The sequence below is a fragment of the Leucoraja erinacea genome, chromosome 1 (assembly GCF_028641065.1).
Source record: "Leucoraja erinacea ecotype New England chromosome 1, Leri_hhj_1, whole genome shotgun sequence".
Taxonomy (NCBI): domain Eukaryota; kingdom Metazoa; phylum Chordata; class Chondrichthyes; order Rajiformes; family Rajidae; genus Leucoraja; species Leucoraja erinaceus.
Genome location: NC_073377.1, coordinates 59,930,533 through 59,950,589, shown reverse-complemented (window position 1 = coordinate 59,950,589; position 20,057 = coordinate 59,930,533). Strand labels below are relative to the sequence as shown.

General features: G+C 41.0%; 1 long non-coding RNA gene across 2 annotated transcripts; it reads left to right on the top strand.

Moving 5' to 3' along the window:
- The first annotated feature begins 1,174 nt into the window (after positions 1 to 1,174).
- Positions 1,175 to 17,004, top strand: LOC129697222 (uncharacterized). 2 transcript variants are annotated; one of them, XR_008723473.1, is made up of 4 exons: positions 1,175 to 1,248; positions 1,799 to 1,935; positions 2,131 to 2,186; positions 13,900 to 17,004. It is a non-coding gene; the product is annotated as an uncharacterized LOC129697222 (long non-coding RNA). The 2 variants fall into 2 exon arrangements; XR_008723474.1 differs by having other exon boundaries at positions 1,179 to 1,248; positions 1,817 to 1,935.
- Positions 17,005 to 20,057: the final 3,053 nt, after the last annotated feature.

Below are 20,057 nucleotides of genomic sequence, written 5' to 3'. Positions count from 1 at the left end.
GGGGATTAACCTCTTCTTCAAGCACTTCTTCATGCTGTGGGCACTCTTTTAAAAAGTAAATTGTATGAAAATGCTGGGATCATTGAAAATGTAGATTCTATCATTATAGGAATATGGGTCACTCTTGAGATGTGCTAAAATGTTTAGTAGCCAGTAAAAATAAACATTTTACAATTCAATGTATGGAATGGCAGTGCAATCTGTACAGAGTGTTCCTGACCCTCAGCTGTAATGTGGAGGAAGAACTGGAGGGAAACCAAGGAAACAGTGTAAACAGCTATTTATATCCACTCTCATGGTTTTAACTGATGTTGTGGTGGGAAATCCAGCTGTTTAACTTTATTCTGCTCTCAACATTGTGTACACTTTATCCAAAATAGAACCATATCAAACACTTCAGCTAAAGATTCTTCTTGTGATTTACTGTTGCATAAATGCTTTATCACAAGTTTGAAGAGCATCTCCTTTCACTCTACTAATCTATCTACAAATGACATGGAGGTCGTGTTAAGTAGGTTTTAAAAGAGCAATGAGCCATATAGGATCATGAAAAAACACTCCCTGCAAAACAAAAACTCTCAATGTTATTTACACATCAAAGACCTGCACATAAGAATCACATTTCTTCTTTTGAAATGCAGTGTAATGCTTAAAGTAAGTCAATTCATGTTGCATTATGTCAATATATAATATACCCTAAGAAAAACATTTTCTGCAGGCATTCAATTAGTTTTGAAATTCAGACAAGATCCCACATGAACTTGACTGTCTTAGGTTATTCTAAACAGTGCCCTCTCTTTGTTTTGTCTGGATGGTGAATTGCTTTCAGTTAACTACCCTGCTGTGTGGTGCATATCTTTTCTCTTAACTCTCACACTGAGAAATATTTCATGTCTTAGTCATGTAAAATTGACTGGCATTTTAACCCTTCAAATAATAAATGGAACAAATGTGGTTGAACTTACTGACCTCAGGTGCTCACAACTCACTGGCACTCTGGGTTCAAGAGCAAGCCGGCCCACACTGAGAGTGCTTTCTGTTAGTCACTTGTCCATTCATAAAGTATCTTCAAATTGTCCTTCAGGATAGCAACACAAGCAATATGTGCACATGTAAAAATCATTAGATTGCTTTAATGGAACGGAATCTATTCTCATTATAAATTGTTATTTGATTGGTGCAGAACTGTGTTAGTTCTAACCATTCTGGTCATTGGTTAGACCAGAATATCTTGATAATATGCTACGGGTGAGAACTTGAATTTTTTCCTTACTGGAAATATTGTAGATGAAGGAATGTTTGACTAAATATTTTTAACAATCCAAAAGATATGGTAATGCACTGTCATTGTTGGTCTGTGAAAGTAAATGTAAATTAAACAGACAACAAGTGAAGCAAAGCATTGAAAGAAACAAAGGATTCTCTAGTTAAGCCATGAGGTCCCATGTTTTTGTAAAAGTATTTATTAAAAACTAGTTAGAATATCTGAAGAAATGTTACTATTATAAAGGAAAATGACCAAGAGACACATCACTAATATTATAACATTATATTAAGTTACTGCACTTAAAACTTAGAGATGTTGTCTCATTAATATTTGCATCCATTATTTTGAAGGATAGTTTTCTATAATTCCTAAGAAAATAAGATGGAAGAATATAGCTTTCACCAGGTTCTGCAGAACTTTGAAAGATTTAGTTGCTCTATGATAACCATGTTGCTAATATTACTGTATTTACCAGCAAGTATAAAGCACACAGCAGTTGCATTGTAGCAGACTAAATGCTTTGATTTTCAGGACAGTATTATATTTCAGCTGAGTTGACTGGACCAGCCACTTTCTCCATATCTCAAGTAATCGTGCACAAACCCCATCCCCCCAGCTTTGCAGCAGAGGTCTCCCACCTTACAGATGAAAAACTGCTCAGGATACTGGTAAGAAACATTGTGCTTTGATGAAATACATTAAACGTGGCGAGTGGATTACGATCTATAGGAGTCCCAGCGCTGTTGTAATGGAAGTCATGTGTAACTTGTTGACATAATTTAAGGGTAACCTCCAGAAAAGTCTTTGTCATCGTTTTTTGTTTATCGTGCTACTTGCCTAATAGCCTCAATATTTGAATACAGAATTATACAGGTGCAATATTTAAAGAAAACTCGACTTGAAAAAATGAAAATGAAAGGTAAAGCTACCAGTGGCAAAGTTATACTAATGTATACTAAAGTTATACCTATCACATTTACAATACAACTGTAGTAGAAATTGGTCAGCAAATATGCATCAAAATACTAAAATCTGTCCTTTTATCCTTTTGTTTTCTTTCACTCCTTTCAATGTCATTATTTTAAGGAATTATTATTTACTTATTTGTTAGATTGCTCTAATATTTCCATTTCAGTTTATTTTTGGCTGATCCTATACTTTACCTCTTTATGCCATCTCACCAAATAATCATGATGATTTGCCATTATTTGCCTTTCACAATCTCAAGAGCATCTTTCAGACCAGCTTTTAACTTTTTATTACATGAAAAGAAGCTCTAACAGTTCTTTCTTTACAACCACAACTCAATTTCACTTCCACTGAAGTTTATTGGCCTTCTTTTCTAGACTTGAATAAATGTGCAAGGATCACTGGTCAGTGCGGACTCGGTGGGCTGAAGGGCCTGTTTTCGCGCTGTATCTTTAAACTAAACTAAACTAAATTTCAAACCCCTCTTTGCTGCACTCCAGTTCCACCCTCCATAAACTAGGTTATGTAAAGTGAACCATCTGTATCCACCCCAGGCAAAATTACATGTCCATCAATCCAAATCTGCTGCAACATTAAATAAAAATCAGTTATCCTTTTCATCAAATTCTTCTATAGTCTCATCTATAATTTTCCTCAATATTTATGAACACTTACCTCATCTGAGTCATGTAAGATGCCTCAGTCCAATGCTTTGGAACCATCTAAAACCACTTGTTTCTTTCAATTTGTATCAAATTGTACAAAGTGACAGCGCCCTCTCCCTCAGATGCCACTCTGCTATCACTGGCAGACAGGCCAGGAGAGGTCAAACCTCAGCATCAGTGATAACAGCTGGGTCCAGTTAACTGATATTGGTCATCTGAACCTCGTCAGCCTTCTTCGAGGAGAGGAGAAGAGAGGAGAGGAGAGGAGAGGAGAGAGAGGAGAGGAGAGGATCCCCTGTCACTGACAACTGACATTTTTCCAACATTTCTATTTTATTTCAAATTCCAACGTCTGCAGTTTTGTATATATGCACAGCCACTTCCAATTGTGAAGTAAATGAATAAGTGTTTGTCACCAAAACCGCCCCATAAGTGCAAGTGTTTTAATGGAGCACCTGGCGTCATTCAGGGAATTGGATGGTTACATAACAAAGATATTTGCAAAATGCTCTTCACAGATATCTGGACATATTTCTAAATGTTGCATTAGATAATTATGATGCCAATGACTCTATAATCAGCTATAATCTGTCATACTTATTCCATTTCTTAAACCAACATCTGACATCAAGTTGCCATTGGCAGAAGAAATCCATCAGAGATGAAACTCTGCAGCAGAAATCAGTCTGAGGAATCCTCAACATTAATTCTTGATTGAATAAGGATAAGGAAAGGAATCTGGGCAAGGAAAACACTTGAAGATTACCACTCAACACTTTTCCAGCAGCTATCTTCAACGTCACTTTTCTTTCCCCTCACCTAGCTCCATCTCTTTTTTTCCTCTGCCTTTTTCCTTTTATCTTGCCTCCATTTTCTTTCATCCATCATCAAACTGCCTCAGCCTCCCAACTCCATTTCTCTCCCCTACTGGCTCCATATGTCAGTCATGCCTCACCCTCCCTGGTCCATCCATGTCCTCTCTCTGAGTATAGCCACTCCCCCTCTCCTCTCTATACCAACAACCTCCTCTATCCACACTCACTCCTATGCACAATTTTGATCCTAAACAACCATTCCTTTCCATCTAGAAATACTGTTCAACCCACTGAGTTCAGACAGCAGATTTTTTTTGTTGCTCACCGTGGATTTGACTTACTTATTGAAGTTCATTGACAATGACAGGGTAAATATTGTGCAGCATATTTGAACTTCCAGAAAACTTTTAATTAGGTTCCACATGGAAGGTCAATCAACAAGCGTATAGCTTGTCGATTAAGGAATTAGAGGTGATATACTGGAATGATATAAGAGCTGCTCAACAGAAAGCAAAGAGTCTGGGAGAAATGGGTCATTTTAGTTTGGGCAGGCTCTGGGCAGTAAGATAGTCGAGTACTGCAGGTATCAGTATATATTCCCCAACTATTCATAATCTATGTCATACATGAGCACAGATACATTTTTTTGTCACATTACCTAAAAATAATCATGTTGTCTACAGTGAGACCTCGGTGAAGTTTCACTGGATTGGTTTCTGAGAAATGGGGAAAGGTTCAGTCAAGTCAAGAGTCCAGACACACTAGGGACAATTTACAATTTTACTGAAGCCAATTAACCTATGTTTTTGAAGTATGTTACATGCAACTAAGTTACAGAGAAAGGTTGAACAAGTTAGGTCTTTATTCTTTGGAGCGCAGAAGGTTAAGGGAGGACTTGATAGAGGTCTTTAAAATGATGAGAGGGATAGACAGAGTTAACATGGATAAGCTTTTCCCACTAAGAGTAGGGAAAATTCAAACAAGAGGACATGACTTGAGAATTAAAGGACAGAAGTTTAGGGGTAACATGAGGGGGAACTTCTTTACCCAGAGAGTGGTAACTGTGTGGAATGAGCTTCCAGTGAAGGTGGTGGAGGCAGGTTCGATTTTATCATTTAAAAATAAATTGGATAGTTATATGGACGGGAAAGGTATGGAGGGTTATGGTCTGAGTGCAGGTAGATGGGACTAGAGGAGAATACGTGTTCGGCATGGACTAGAAGGGCCGAGAAGGCCTGTTTCCGTGCTGTAATAGTTATATGGTTATATGGTTATGTGAGAAAACCGGAGCACCCAGAGAAAACCCACGCGGTCACAAGGGGAACATACAAACTCCATGTAGTCAGGATTGAACTGGGGTCTCCAATTCTGTAAGGCAGAAACTCTAACGCTGTGCCGCCTTCCTGTACTTGCAGCAGCTATACAGGCACAATGGACACAACAATCAATATGATTGAGTTTTTTGAAGACGTGACCAAAAAAGTCGATAAGGGCAGAGCTGTAAATGTTGTGTACATGGATTTCAGTAAGGCATGCAACAAGGTTCCACATGGTAGGCTGCTCTGGAAGGTTAGATCGTATGGAATCCAAGGAGAGATAGATGGATGGATAGCAAATTGGCTGCATGTAAGGAAGAAGAGGGTGCTGGTGGGAGGTTGCTTCTCGGACTGGAGGTCTGTGACTAGTGGCGAGGTTTGGTGCTGGGCTCATTACTGTTTGTCATCTACATCAATGATTTGGATGAGAACATACAGGGCAAGATTAGCAAGTTTGCTGATGATACAAACGTGAGTGGTTTTGCAGATAGTGAAGATGGTTGTGAAAGTTTGCAGCAGGATCTGAATCGATTGGCCAGGTGGGCAGAGGAATAGTTGATGGAATTTAATACAGAGAAGTGTGAGGTATTGCATTTTGGGATGTCGAACAAGGGCAGGACCTACACAGTAAATGGTAGGCCTCTAGGTATTGATGTATAGCAGAGGGATCTAGGAGTACAAGTGCATGGTTCCTTGAAGGTTGAATCACAGATAGATGAGGTGGTCAAAAAGGATTTTGGCATTTTGGCCTTCATCAGTCAGAGTATTTAGTATATATTAAGTATATAAGTTGGGAAGTCATGTTGCAGTTGTGTAAGATGTTGGTGAGATCGCATTTGGAATATTGTGTTCAGTTCTGGGCACCATGTTATAGAAAAGATATTGTCAAGCTTGAAAGGGTTCTGAAAAGATTTACGAGGATGGTGCCAGGACTAGAGGGTGTGAGCTATAGGGAACAGTTGAGTAGGCTGGGTCTCTAGCAGAGACTGGGTCTCTATTCCATGGAGCACAGGAGGATGAGGGGGGGATCTTATAGAGGTGTACAAAATCATGAGAGGATTAGATCGGGTAGATGCACAGTCTCTTGCCCAAAGTAGGGGAATCGAGGACCAGAGGACATAGCTTCAACCCAACGTGAAGGGGAAAAGATTTAATAGGAATCCGAGGGGTAACTTTTTTAAACAAAGGGTGGTGGTTGTATGGAACAAGCTGCCATAGGAGGTAGTTGAGACTCGGACTATCCCATCGTTTAAGAGACAGTGAGACAGTTAGACAGGTACATGGATGGGACAGGTTTGGAGGGATATGGACCAAATGGAGGCAAGTGGGATTAGTTTAGCTGGGACATTGTGTGGGCAAGTTGGGCCAAAGGGCCTGTTTCCACACTGTATCACTTTATGACTCTAATACATGTGCAATAATTTCTAAGTTATTCTCAGTACACTAGACCATGACATTGCAAAAACCAAAGTACATGAATAAACCATATTGTGCACATTCCGTAGTGGTTTGGTGCTGAGGTAGGATTCTGGTTTGGATTATGCAGGATGGTTCAAGATCTTGATGATTGATGAGAAGTCGAATGGCACAGAAACAGGCCCTTTGGCCCAAGTTATCCATGCTGACCAAGATGCCCCATCTAAACAAGTCCCATTTGCCTACCGTTGATCTATATCCCTCTAAACCTTTCTTATCCCTGTACTGGTCCAGGTGTCTTTTAAATGTTGTTATTGTACCTGCCTCAACTACCTCTCTGGCAGTTAAATCCATATACAATACCCACCACCTTTCGAGTGGAAAAGTTGCCCCTTAAGGGCCTGTCCCACCTACGCGATTTTTTTCGGTGACTTGCCAGCACCCGTCATTGCCACAGCAGGTTGCTGAAAATTTTCAACATGTTGAAAATCTAGCGGTGACCAGAAAAAGGTGCGACTCTTTGGGCGACTACTCACGACCATACAGGCGTCACCCTGTAACAAGTCGACCAAAGAGTCATACCTTTTTCTGGTCGCCGCTGGATTTTCAACATGTGATGGGTGCCGGCAAGTCGATGGAAAAATCGGGTAAGTGGGACGGCCTTCAGGTTCCAATCAAAACGTTCACCTCTTATCTTAAACTGATGTCCTCTGGTTCGTGATTCCCTTATTGGTAAAATACTCTGTGCATTCATCCTATCAATTCCCTTCATGATTTTATACACATCTATAAGATCACCCCTTGGCTTCCTGAGCTCCAAGGAATAAATTCATAACTTGCCCAATCCCTCCCTACAGCTCAAGCCCTGGCAAAATCGCCATAAATCTTACCTGCACTCTTTTCATCTTAATGACATCCTTCCTATAACAGGGTGACCAAAACTGAACACAATACTTCAAATGCAGCCTCACCAGCATATTGTCAAACCATAACATAACGGACAACTTCTATACCCAATACCCTGACTGATGAAGGCCAATGTACCAAAAGCCTTCTTTACCACCCACTGTACCTGTAACACCAGTATGCAAGTATGCACTTGCACTCCTAGATCCATTTGCTCTACAACATTCCCCAGGGCCCTACTGGCCTTTGACTTCCCAAAATGGAACATCTCCCTCTTATCTGCATTGAACTCCATTTAACATTCCTAACAGTAATTGGTGGACCTTGCTCCATCGAACAAGGGTATGACTCCCCTTTATTGAACAGATCGACCAGAAGCACTGCTTCAAAGAGCCAGCTAATGTCCCATAACACCCTGTTCATCCTTATCTCTCATGAAGGTACCTGAGATGAAGTTGCTCCTGTTGATCTCCTTCCTCTCCCAATTTACTTCTTCCGATGCATTTACCTCTCCATATTTCCTGCCAGAATCCCGACCACTCGTGAAAAAGGCTCATCCCATCCATGCATTTTTATTTGGTTAATCCCTCAACCTCCCTGTCTTTCTAAGTGTTCACGACGACATCCTCCCATTAAATTGAGCTCCTTGTTTGGCAATACTTTCCACAATTTCATCTCCAGGTGGCAGTATGGTTCTTATCAAATCACATTTTGGTCTGTACTATTTCTATTTAATCATGGTCTCCTGTGAACATCTCAACCTGATCAATTCCTTTTTCAGAAGATAGACACAAAATTCTGGAGTAACTCAACGGGACTGGCAGCATCTCTGGAGAGGAGGAATGGGTGACATTTCGAGTCGAGACCCTTCTTCAGACTGATCTGAAGAAGGGTCTCAACCCAAAACGTCACCTATTTATACTCTCCAGAGATGCTGCCTTTCCTGCTGAGTTACTCCAGCATTTTGTGTCTATCTTTGGTTTAAAGCAGCATCTACAGTTCCTTCCTACACAATTCCTTTTTCCTCTCATTTAAAGTATTTCTGACTGGAATGATAAAGAATTTACTACTGAAATCTCATTACCATTCACAATCTCTGTGCCATGCAATATTTAATCTCTAGCAATTTAGACCACCATCTTAAAGCATTGTTCTCCCTCCACGCTGAGATCCCGTATTTCATCTATCTCCAATAATCTTCACTCTCTTCCTCCTTACGCATTTTCTATTCATATTCACATCTATTCCCTTGACCTTTCCATCTCACTGTCCCTCATTCTTGCCATTACAGAATTACTCAAATCAATTTAGTCTGGAGTTATGTCGGTAAGTTCCTCTCTGACCAAATTGAATTAATATTTTTGAAGAGACAACAAAGTATTTTGATGAGGGCAATGTAGTTAATGTAACCTTAATACAGTGAGGCATTGATAAAGTTCCACTTGGGAAACGGATCCAAGAAGTTAGAGCCCATGAGTTCCAATTGATATAAAATTGGCTAGGAAATAGGAGGTAAAGGGTGCGTGCGGTAAGGGGTTGTTTCCTGATTGGAAGCCTGAGGTGCACTATGGGGATCAGTGCTGGCACACCGACTGTTACATACATTAATGATTTATGTGAATGAGGAGTTATGATTAGTAACATTGTAAATGACACAAAATATAGTTTTCAATGAGAGGATAGTCATAGACCAATCCTCTTTTCTACACAAAGATAAGGTTCTGACTGTCCACCCAGTGTATGCCTCATAATTTTATATACTTCTATCAGCTCCCCCTCTCAGCCTCTCACGCTAAAGAGACTATTTAAACTGTCCAACCTGTCTATATAGCTCATAGTCTATAATCCAGGTGACATCCTGGTGAACTTCTTCTGCACCCTCTGCAAAGCCTTCACATCCTTTATGAAAGATGTCACCCAGAACTGCACGCAATATTCCAAATGTGGCCCAGTGAATGATATATAGCGACATGACCTCCTGACTTTTATATTCAAAGCCCTAACTGGTTAAAGCAAGCATGTTGTGTGCAGTATTGATGCATACTTAATAACTGGTAAGGAAATAGTGGGCTCAATTGTCCTTTAATTGTAAAAAGAAAATTGCTGGGGGAACTCAGTAGGTCTGACAGCAGCAGTGGAAGGAAATGAACAAACAACATTTTGGTTGTAAATGGTTCAAGTTGAAGATGCATTGTCAGAACCGAGAAGTAAGAAAGTAACTTGTTCCATGCTAATGGGCCTGTCCCACTTAGGCGATTTTTCAGATTTGTCAAGTTTCCGGCAGTCGCCTGAAAAACCGGGAACTGGAACGGTGACTGTCAGAGTGGAACACACACACACACAAACCAATCGCAAACGTGGGAGCCAGGGCAAGTGAGGGAGCGCTGTCTGAAATCCACACGGTAGAAAGCCAAGGTGATACAGACGCACACCGCGATGAACAGGAAGGTTGGTGCTGTAATTAAGATGGCTGGCACAGTGTATGGTAAGTCCTTTAAAAGAGGAGAAGGCGGGGAGGGGGGGTAGAGAAGGGGGGAAAAGGGGGGAGAAGGGGGGAGAAAGAGTGGATAAAACTTTTAAGAAGCCAGACAACTTTTAATAAGCCAGAGATACACAGCTGTGAAGTTCGGTAAACATTTAACATTACCGGTCGGTTATCATTGATTCTGAAAACTCCTGCTTACGTTTTTTTTCCCCAATGTGCCAATGAAAATGACCGGTCAGCAAAGGCGATTAACTAAAACCACCTACGACTACCTCAACTACCCATAACTACATGGCGACCCCACTACAACTGCACCTACGACTACAGAATTATTGATTTTCTCCATGGTGACCAATTTTTGGTAGCAGAAACATTTTCAACATGTTCCCAAAATATGGGAACTCCTCGCAACCATGAAGGAGACACACCAGAGACCATCAGCAAACATGTGGCGAGCGCAGAGTCTCCTGCACTTGCCTAAAAAGTCGCCTAAGTAGGACAGCCCATAACTCTTCCCATTAACTCATTGATCAGACTATATTATTTACTCCTTCGGCAACCCTGGTCTCATCTTACCCAACTTTAATAATACTAGGAAGCTCATTTATATGTCCATAAGTTGGGTGTTTGTCATCTGAGGATGGCTTGTACATGCCAAACCAATACATTCTAGATTATTTTATTTTAATTTATTTTAGTTTAGTTTAGATTATTATTATTGTAATGTGTATCGCGGTACATTGAAAAGGTTTTTGTTGCAGTTCAATTTAGTTTATTGTCATGTGTACCAAGGTACAGTGATGAGCTTTTTGGTGTGTGCATGCTATCCAGCCAGGTAAAAAGAGCATACAAGATTGCAATCACAGTACACAGATATAGGATAAAGGGTATAATGTTTATTGCAAGATAAAGTCCAATAAAGTCCAAATAAAGATAATTCTAAGGTCTCCAATGCGGTGGATAGACCACACTGTATTATCTGGTATATTTTTACCATATATCTATGTCCTCTGGTTATCCACCCTTAAGACATTGGGAAGAGTATCTCTTTATTTACCAGTCCATATCATTCATGATTTTAAACAGCACAATCAAATGTTCTCTTCTTACTCTTTCCCCATTGCCTGCTAATAAACACAGTCTGAGGAAGGGTCTCAACCCAAAATGTCACTCGTTCCTCCTATCCAGAGATGTTGCCTGTCCTGCTGAGTTATTCAGCATTTTGTGTTTATCTTCGGTTTAAACCAGCATCTGCAATTCCTTCCTACACAGTTTGCACCTTCTCCACATACTCTACTGTAGGATTAATCCTGAATCATCTACAATTTGACTTTACTTTTGACGAATTTACAGATCAAACCATTTGTCCTTTCAAGGCTTTATATATTTTTTTCAACTTTAGTTATTTATTTAGTTTAGTTTAAAGATACGGCACGAAAACAGGCCCTTCGGCCCACCGATTCCGTGCCGACTAGCGATCGCCTCGTACACAAGCACTATCGTCCACACTATGGACAATTTAAAATCTCTACGGAAACCAATTAACCTACAAACCCGTACGTCTTTGGAGTGTGGGAGGAACCCGGAGCACCCTGAAAAATTCCACACGGTCACAGGGAGAACATACAAACTCCATACAGACAGCACCCATAGTCAGGATCAAACCTGGGTCTCTGGCGCTGTAAGGCAGCAACCCTACTGCTGCGCCACCACACCACCCACGGTGAGGTCAGAACTATACAGGATAAATCACTGCAAATACCCCTATAGCACGATGAGATAAACTGATTGCAGCATACTGTTTACTGGAAGAATAATACGTGGGTAAAAAGTAATTAGATAAATAGACAGACAGGCAGTTGGGTAATGTAACATTTACAATAAATGTAATATCAGTTTGTGAGAATCGGATGCTCTGTAAATGCTGTTACCTCTTTAATGATTGTTTCAAGTGACTAACTGTAGGTTAATGTTCCAGAGGGAGGCTCTGTAAAGAAATCGTAAGGATTCTGACTCCCTTTGTTAACTACCAAGCTGCATTGATCTACAGCAGTTCACCCATTGCATTACGGGTCCACATCTGATGTCATCTCCCTGGCCCTACATTCATCCCTGGATAAGAAGGACACCTACGTCATACTTCTATTTGCAGACTACAGCTCTGCCTTTAATACCATTATCCCATCGAAGCTCATCTCCAAACTTGCAGAACTTGGAGTCAGCACTCCTCTCTGCAATTGGATCCTCAACTTCCTGACCAACAGACATCAATCAGTGCGGATAGGGGGCAAATCATCATCCACAATAATTCTCACACTGGTGCCCCATGGGGATGCGTTCTCATCCCACTAATATACTCTTTAACATCGGGTGGCGCTGCGAGCCGGCAGCCTCGCCAACAGCTGTTTATCCTTTCGTCTTTTGTTTGTTTTTAGCATGTCTAAAAGTGTGTTTTAGCGTGTTTTAAGGTGACGGGGAATAGGGGGAATCTCAATCACTTACCTCGATGGAATGCGACTTTTCTCCTAGTCGCATTTGCGCCCTCCCTCGCAGCCTAACAGCTTGGATTGGTGCGGACTCTCCCGGAGTCGGGTCCAGAGCTTCAGCAGCGGGCGCAGCGCGGACTATTCATCGCGAAGCCGGGTGATCCCTTGCTGGGGATCGCCAGAAGAAGTGCTCCGATCACTGGCCCGCGGACTATAACATCCTGAAGCCACGGTCTGCGGAGCTTCTAGCCGCGGGCGCGGCGTGGGTCTTTCCATCGCTGAGTCTGGGATCCCTCGCCAGGGATCACCGGAGAAGAATTTCGACCGCTGGCCTGCGGCCTATAACATCGTGAAGCCGCGGTCTCAGGTAGGAAGCGGTCGATTCGAGACTTCCAAGCCGCAGAGTGTCCGTCCGTCCCGATGTCGGAGTTTCGAGCATCCCGACGAGAGGGCCTGTACATCGGGCTGTCCGTGACAGCGACTGTGGAGGGTTCATGTCCCCGATCACGGATTAACAAAGGAGGAGGACTGACAAGATACAAGATATATTTATTTGTCACATGTACCAGATGGCACAGTGAAATGTGATTATCATACAGCCATACAATAAAAATAAAGCACACACACACGATAGAGTTCAACATAAAAAACATCCCCACACACCAGAATCAAAGTTTCTCACTGTGAGGGAAGGCACCAAAGTCAGTCATCTTCCTCTAATGTTCCCCAATGTTCACCCGTGGTAGGGGCTTCCCAGAGCCCTCCGCAGTCGCCACTACGGGCGGCCCAATATTCAGGCCCACTCGCTGGGGTTATGTAAGTCTGACGTCGGAGCTCCACGATGTTGGAGCAGCGGCCCAACGGTCCGGAGCTCCAAACGGCGATCCAGGTAGGCATCGCCCGCTCCGCGGTGAATTCAGCGCTGCACCGCTGCTGTTGTAGCTCTGGTCCAACATCAAGATGCACCACAGCCTGGTTTGAGAACAGCTCCATCCAATACTGTAAGAAATTGTAGAGAGTTGTGGACATAGGCCAGACCATCACACAAACCAGCCTCCTGTCAACTGACTCAACCTACACTTCATGCTGCCTCGGCAAGGCTGCCAGCATAATCAAGGACCAGTCTCGCCCCAGTCACTCCCTCCTCTCCCTTCTCCCAGGTACAGAAGTTTGAAAAATTATGCCTCCAGATTCAGGAACAACTTATTCCCCATTGTTATCAGGCACTGAACGGTCCTCTCATCACTTGAGCCCAGTCCTAACCGCCCATCTACGTCACTGGAGGCCTTTGAACTATCTTTAATCAGACTTTATTGGACATCAATGTTTTATCCTGCACTAAATGTTGTACCCTTTATTCTTTATCCGTGCACGATGGACAGCTTGATTGTATTCATGTATAGTCTTTTTTTTTACCGGATAGCACACAAGCAAAAGCTTTTCACTCTACCTTTGTACACGTGACAATAATAATAACTAAAGTAAATGAGTACTGATTGCTGATTGTGTTGGCACATTATTTTACTAAAGGGTCCCAAGTAACCCAAAACATAATCTATCTATTCCCTCCACAGATGATGCCTGACCTGCTGAGTTCCTCCAGCACAGTAAGATGCAGCATCTGCTGCTCCTTGTATCTCTGGGTTTGCATGCAAGGTTCCTGGAGTTGCTGCCCTAATCAAAACGAGGATTTGAGAATCTCTTTTACCCAAAACTGGGAAATGAAGCAGGGAAGCAGCCAAATTACATTAGTATTGTGCACCTCTAAGCAAATCTAATCTAGTCTGGATAAATATTTATCACATTCTTTTTAAATCTTGTTAAATTGTGCCGCAAGAATGAATGGAAGAATACAAGAATGTATTTAACTTTGTAGATCACTGTGCATAGCAACTCCCAGAAATAACAAGTAACTTTGGATAGAGAGTGTTCATAAAATAAATGGGAATAGATTTAAGTTTGTAATGAAATGAACAAAATGATGTCATATTTCATGAATATACAAAATTGCTCTGCGACGGAAGATTTACTTTCATGTCAGTGATGGCATTCAGAGACTGTCACACTGGAATGAATGAATAATCTTCAATTTGTGGAGAGAATTATAGCAAAATCTTGCTTCAACGCATCAGAATCAATAATATATTATTTTATAGGTAATCATGCAAATGAGGGGCAGGATTTGTTTTCAATGTTTGCTTTCTGAATTTATTCTGTAACTTAGTAGAAACAAATGATAAACTTCAACTAAATTTGATTATGTATTTTGGCTAAGAAAATTGATCATAAAATAGTGTGGGAAGTCTTTTCTCACTTGGATTTCACAATCGCCCGGTGTAACTTTGATGACTGATGGACAAAACGGTAGAAAATTAAAGTGAAAGCCAGTTTGCGTGATCACCCTCTGAAGATGAAATGGGAGATTAGTGATGACTAACTTCAAATACAACCTGAGTTCATTAGCCATACATCAGTAGCAATTGTGGTTGCTAAATGGTAGTTCTGAGTATTAGAACTGTTTCATTTTAAATCAGAGAGTAAAAATGCGGCCTGTTGACTTTGAAATAAAACATGGCAGACAATTTAAATGTCGCCATTCATATGATATTGTACAAAACTGTTCTTTATTTATCTTCTTTTCTTCCCAAACTAGACAGGCCACCATTAAAGCCATCTAGAATTACCATTAAACATTTACTAGCTTTCCATGTAGGCTAATCTTACTCTATCTGAATTAAATAAGAGTCGACTTTAAAGCCTGTCTGAATAGTCTATTTCCTGCTAGGGCCTGGGTATGCTACCTGTCCGCATAGGCCCTAATTTTGCAGCTGTCGTCTTTCCCAGCATTTTACTAATAAAGGAATCTTTTGTTCTGTTGATAAGCAGCACATTGTTCACTACTCAGGTGCCCAGATTGTGCAGGATAATGCAATACAATATTCTTCTATCCAGCCCAGAACAACTTACATTGCTTGGGACTGATTTGAGTTTTCTCTTTCATGAAACTTTCCTTGTCTGATTCTAAATAGGAAAAATCCCTAAGTGTCTGTTTACGTTGAAACATAGCTATTAATGTGCTAGTCCATACTGAGCGTGAATCAAAGAGCTACTTTGTGCAATGGTTCTTACACTGATGTTAGTAGCACCTCCTTTTCATCCTAGGAAGTCAAGCATTTCTCCATTTAAAAACAGTATAATTGTTTTGACCTAGCTCAGCAGCACTAATTTGTTCCCAATTCGTTACTGCTTGTTTAACACAAGGTTGGCAAATATCTGTTTGTAACAGGTCATTCATGCTTCAGTAAAACTGGCAACCATCTGTAGCTGTTAAATGCTTTTTATTCTTTGTTAAGTTTCTGGTAATGCTTTTGGCATGAAACCTTAAAGCCTTCTTACATTTCAGTGTTCTTGAGCATTCCTTTGCAATCTCCTATAGTTATCTGTTAGCTGTTTTTTTGTTAATTTTAGCCTAATTCCTATTCTTCTGTAATTTGTTTGGTAGTTAGAGTATTATAATGATTTCTTTCTGAGCTTCAACATTTTCTGAAAAAATACATTATCTCCAAATACATCTGCAGAATTGTTAATTGTTAATTATTAAATGCTATTCAATACCTGCACTCCAAACGAGGAACAGTATTTGAAATACATACAATAAGCAACTTGAATTATTCATTCACATGCTTTCCATATAGTGGGTGAAAATAACGATATCAATTTGTATTTAAGCAAAACCTGTGCGAAAAAGAACACATTCTAAAAATTACATCACATGTTATTCACAGAAGCATAATTAAAATTAGTGGCCAAGCCAAAGAAGGAGATATTAGGATGGATTATTAAAAGCTTAGTCAAAGTGATGATTTTTAGGGAAGGGCTCATGGTGTTGAAGCTGAGAAGGTGAAGTGGTTTAGGAAGTAAATTCCAGAGGGTAGGGTCTAAATAATTGAAGGTACAGACATCAGTATTAGGGTGATAGGAGTTGGAGATTGGGGTGATTAAATCGCAAAGAGGTTAGGGCAATGGGGAGTTGTAGAACTGGAAAAGAATACCGGCATATGGAAGCAATGGACCATTAAGGTAAACATAAACATGTACATTTTAAATTGGAGTCAATATAAATCAGCAAGTCCAAGAATATTTAATAAACAGGACTGGTGAAATATAGAATACAAGCAGCAGTTGAGAAACATATGATTGTTGATTTGAAATATTTGAAATGCTTTACACATTGAGATTAGGATTAACTCAAGATTACAATGAAACGGTAAAACTGCATAAGGTAGCAGCTAGTGATGGACACAAAATTAATTTGATTTTTTGTTGATTAAAGTACTTGAGAAAATAGATTTTAAAGGCTCTATTTCAGTCAGTAAATCAGATAATGATTTTGTTCCAAATATCCTCACCCTAAATCAGATTCAAGAAACAGCTATTGATAATTCTGAAGTATTAAAAGCATCACTGGATGCTCATATTTATGTGACCATGAAACTCCAGGTAAACCAGACTTCACAGTAAGCATCTGTTGCTGTCTGAAGACATCTCCACCGGGTGGCGCCAGCAATGGCTGCCACGCCACAGTCCGTCTGTCCCTTCCTTCTTTGGTGTTTTATAGTGTCTGTTAAATGTAATTTTTTATGTTCTTTAGCTTGTTTTATGTGTGTGGGGGGTGGGGGTTGGGGGAAACTTAAAAAAAATCTCTAAACTCGACGGAGATGCAATTTTTTTCTGTATCGTATCTCCGTCCGCACTGCGGCCTAACACTGAGAGGCCGGCAGCCTCTGCTGGAGACCGACTTCGGGGAGCTCCAACTGCAGGAGCCTGCGGACTTTAACATCATGGAGCTCGTGGTCCCTGGTTAGAGAACGACTTTGGGAGCTTCAAGCTGCAGGAGTTTTGACTGCCCTGACGCGGGAGCTTCGATCGCCCGCTGCAGGAGCTTCGATCGCCTTGGTTCAACTGCATAGAATCAACGGTTCCATCCTGGTTCAATGGATGGTTCAACTGCCCCGACCGCGGGAAAATAAAGAGAAAGAAGTTTACACTTTATTGCCTTCCATCACTTGAGGAATGTGGGGAATCTGCTGTGGTGGATGCGTATGTTAATTTTTGTGTAGCTGTGGGTCTTGTTGCTTTTTTTAGGATGGCTGTATGGTAATTCGAACATCACTGTACCTTAATTGGTACATGTGACGATAAAAGACCTTTGAAACCTTTAAAACCTTTGAAACCTTTGAAGAATGGTCCCGATCCGAAACGTCAACTCACCCTTATCTCCAGAAATGCTGCTTGACTGCTGTTACTCCAGTACTTTGTATCTACATCCAAAATACGCCAGCCAACAATGGTTCAGACAGTCATGAAGTGAGATTTATTGTTCCATTTTAAAAAAATAGTCTATAATCATTCAGTAAAAAATCACAAATTGCTGGAGTAACTCAGTGGGACAGGTAGCATCTCTGGGGAGAAGGAATGGGTGACGTTTTGGGTCAAGACCCTTCTTCAGTATAGACCCGAAACATCACCCATTCCTTCTCTCTAGAGATGCTGCCAGTCCCGCTGTGGTACACTCGCATTTCATGTCTAACTTGAGTGTAGCAGTCGCGGTGTAGCAGAGTTGCTGCCTTACAGCAAAATGCAGCGCCAGAGACCCGGGTTCGATCCCGACTACGGGTGCTGTCTGTATGGAGTTTGTATGTTCTCCCCGTGATCTGAAACAGAGAAACATAGAATCATAGAAAATAGGTGCAGGAGGTGGCCATTCGGCCCTTCGAGCCAGCACCGCAATTCATTGTGATCATGGCTGATCGTCCTCTATCAATAACCTGTGCCTGCCTTCTCCCCATATCCCTTGATTCCACTAGCCTCTAGAGCTCTATCTAACACTCTCTTAAATCCATCCTGTGATTTGGCCTCCACTGCGGCAGGGAATTCCACAAATTCCCAACTCTCTGGGTGAAAAAGTTTTTTTCTCACCTCAGTTTTAAATGGCCTCCCCTTTATTCTAAGACTGTGGCCCCTGGTTCTGGACTCGCCCAACATTGTTCCAATGTTCCTGCATCTAGCTTTTATAATTTTATATGTTTCTATAAGACTGCCTCTCATCCTTCCAAACTCCAGTGAATACAAGCCTAGTCTTTTCAATCTTTCCTCATATGACAGTCCTGCCATCCCAGGGATCAATCTTGTGAATATACGCTGCACTGCCTCAATCACAAGGATGTCATTCCTCAAATTAGGAGACCAAATGTGTACGCAATACTCCAGATGTGGTCTCACCAGAGCCCTATACAACTGCAAACGAACCTCTCTACTCCTATACTGAAATCCTCTTGTTATGAAGGCCAACATTCCATTAACTTTCTTCACTGCCTGCTGTACCTGCACGCCAACTTTCAGTGATCGGTGTACAAGGACACCCAGGTCTCGCTGCACCTCCCCCTTACCTAACCTAACCCCATTGAGATAATAATCTGCCCCCTTGTATTTGCCGCCAAAGTGGATAACCTTAGATAACATTTACCTAGATTATATTGCATCTGCCACGCATCTGCCCATTCACTCAACCTGTCCAGGTCACCCTACAACCCCCTAACATCCTCTTCACAGTTCACACTGCCACCCAGCTTTGTGTCATCCACAAACTTGCTAGTGGTGCTCCTAATTCCCTCTTCCAAATAATTAATATATATGGTAAACAGTTGCAGCCCCAACACAAGCCTTGCGGCACTCCACTCGCCACTGCCTTGCGGCACTCCACTCGCCACTGCCTGCCATTATAAAAAGGACCTGTTCACTCCTACTCTTTGCTTCCAGTCTGTTTTCTATCCATGTCAAAACCCTACCCCCAATACCATGTGCTCTAATTTTAGTCACCAGTCTCCCGTGTGGGACCTTATCAAAGGCTTTCTGAAAGTCTAGATACACTACATCCACTGGCTCCACTTCATCCGTTTTACTTGTCACATCCTCAAAAAACTCCAGAAGATTAGTCAAGCATGAATTTCCTTTCATAAATCCATGCTGAAATCCATGCTAATCCTCTTACTGCTATCCAAATGCCCCATTATTAACTCTTTAATAATTTACCAGCATCTTTCCCACCACCAAAGTCAGGCTAACTGGTCTGTAATTCCCCGTTTGATCATTTGATCAAGTAGAATGGAAATATCTTTTTATATTATTGCAAAAAATGCAGTTGGGAGAAAATGTTATTTCATGGATAAAACTGTTATATGATAAGCCAATTGCCAGAATGCTGACTAATCATATACTCTCACCTAAATTTCAGATATCCAGGGGCAATAGACAGGGATGTGCATTATCACCCCTGTTATTTGCCCTTGCGATTTAACCTTTGGCGGAAAGTATAAGAGTACATCCGAATATTCACGGCTATAACACTAAATACTCCAATAATAAAATATCATTATATACAGATGATGTATTACTCTATATCACCAATTCCCAAGTTAGCATTCCAAGTATATTAAATCTTATAGAGGAATTTGGTTCCTTTTCAGGATATAGAATAAATTGGAACAAAAGTGAAATTATGTCAATAAAATCTCAAGAGCCGACACACCTCCTAAAATTCTTTCAGAATTGCTATGGAAAAATTCAAATATCTGGGTGTTCATGTAACCAGAAAATACACTTCTCTATTTCAAGCAAACTTTCCTCCTTTAGTTACTAAATTAAATGCTCTTACTCAATTTTGGAAAACACT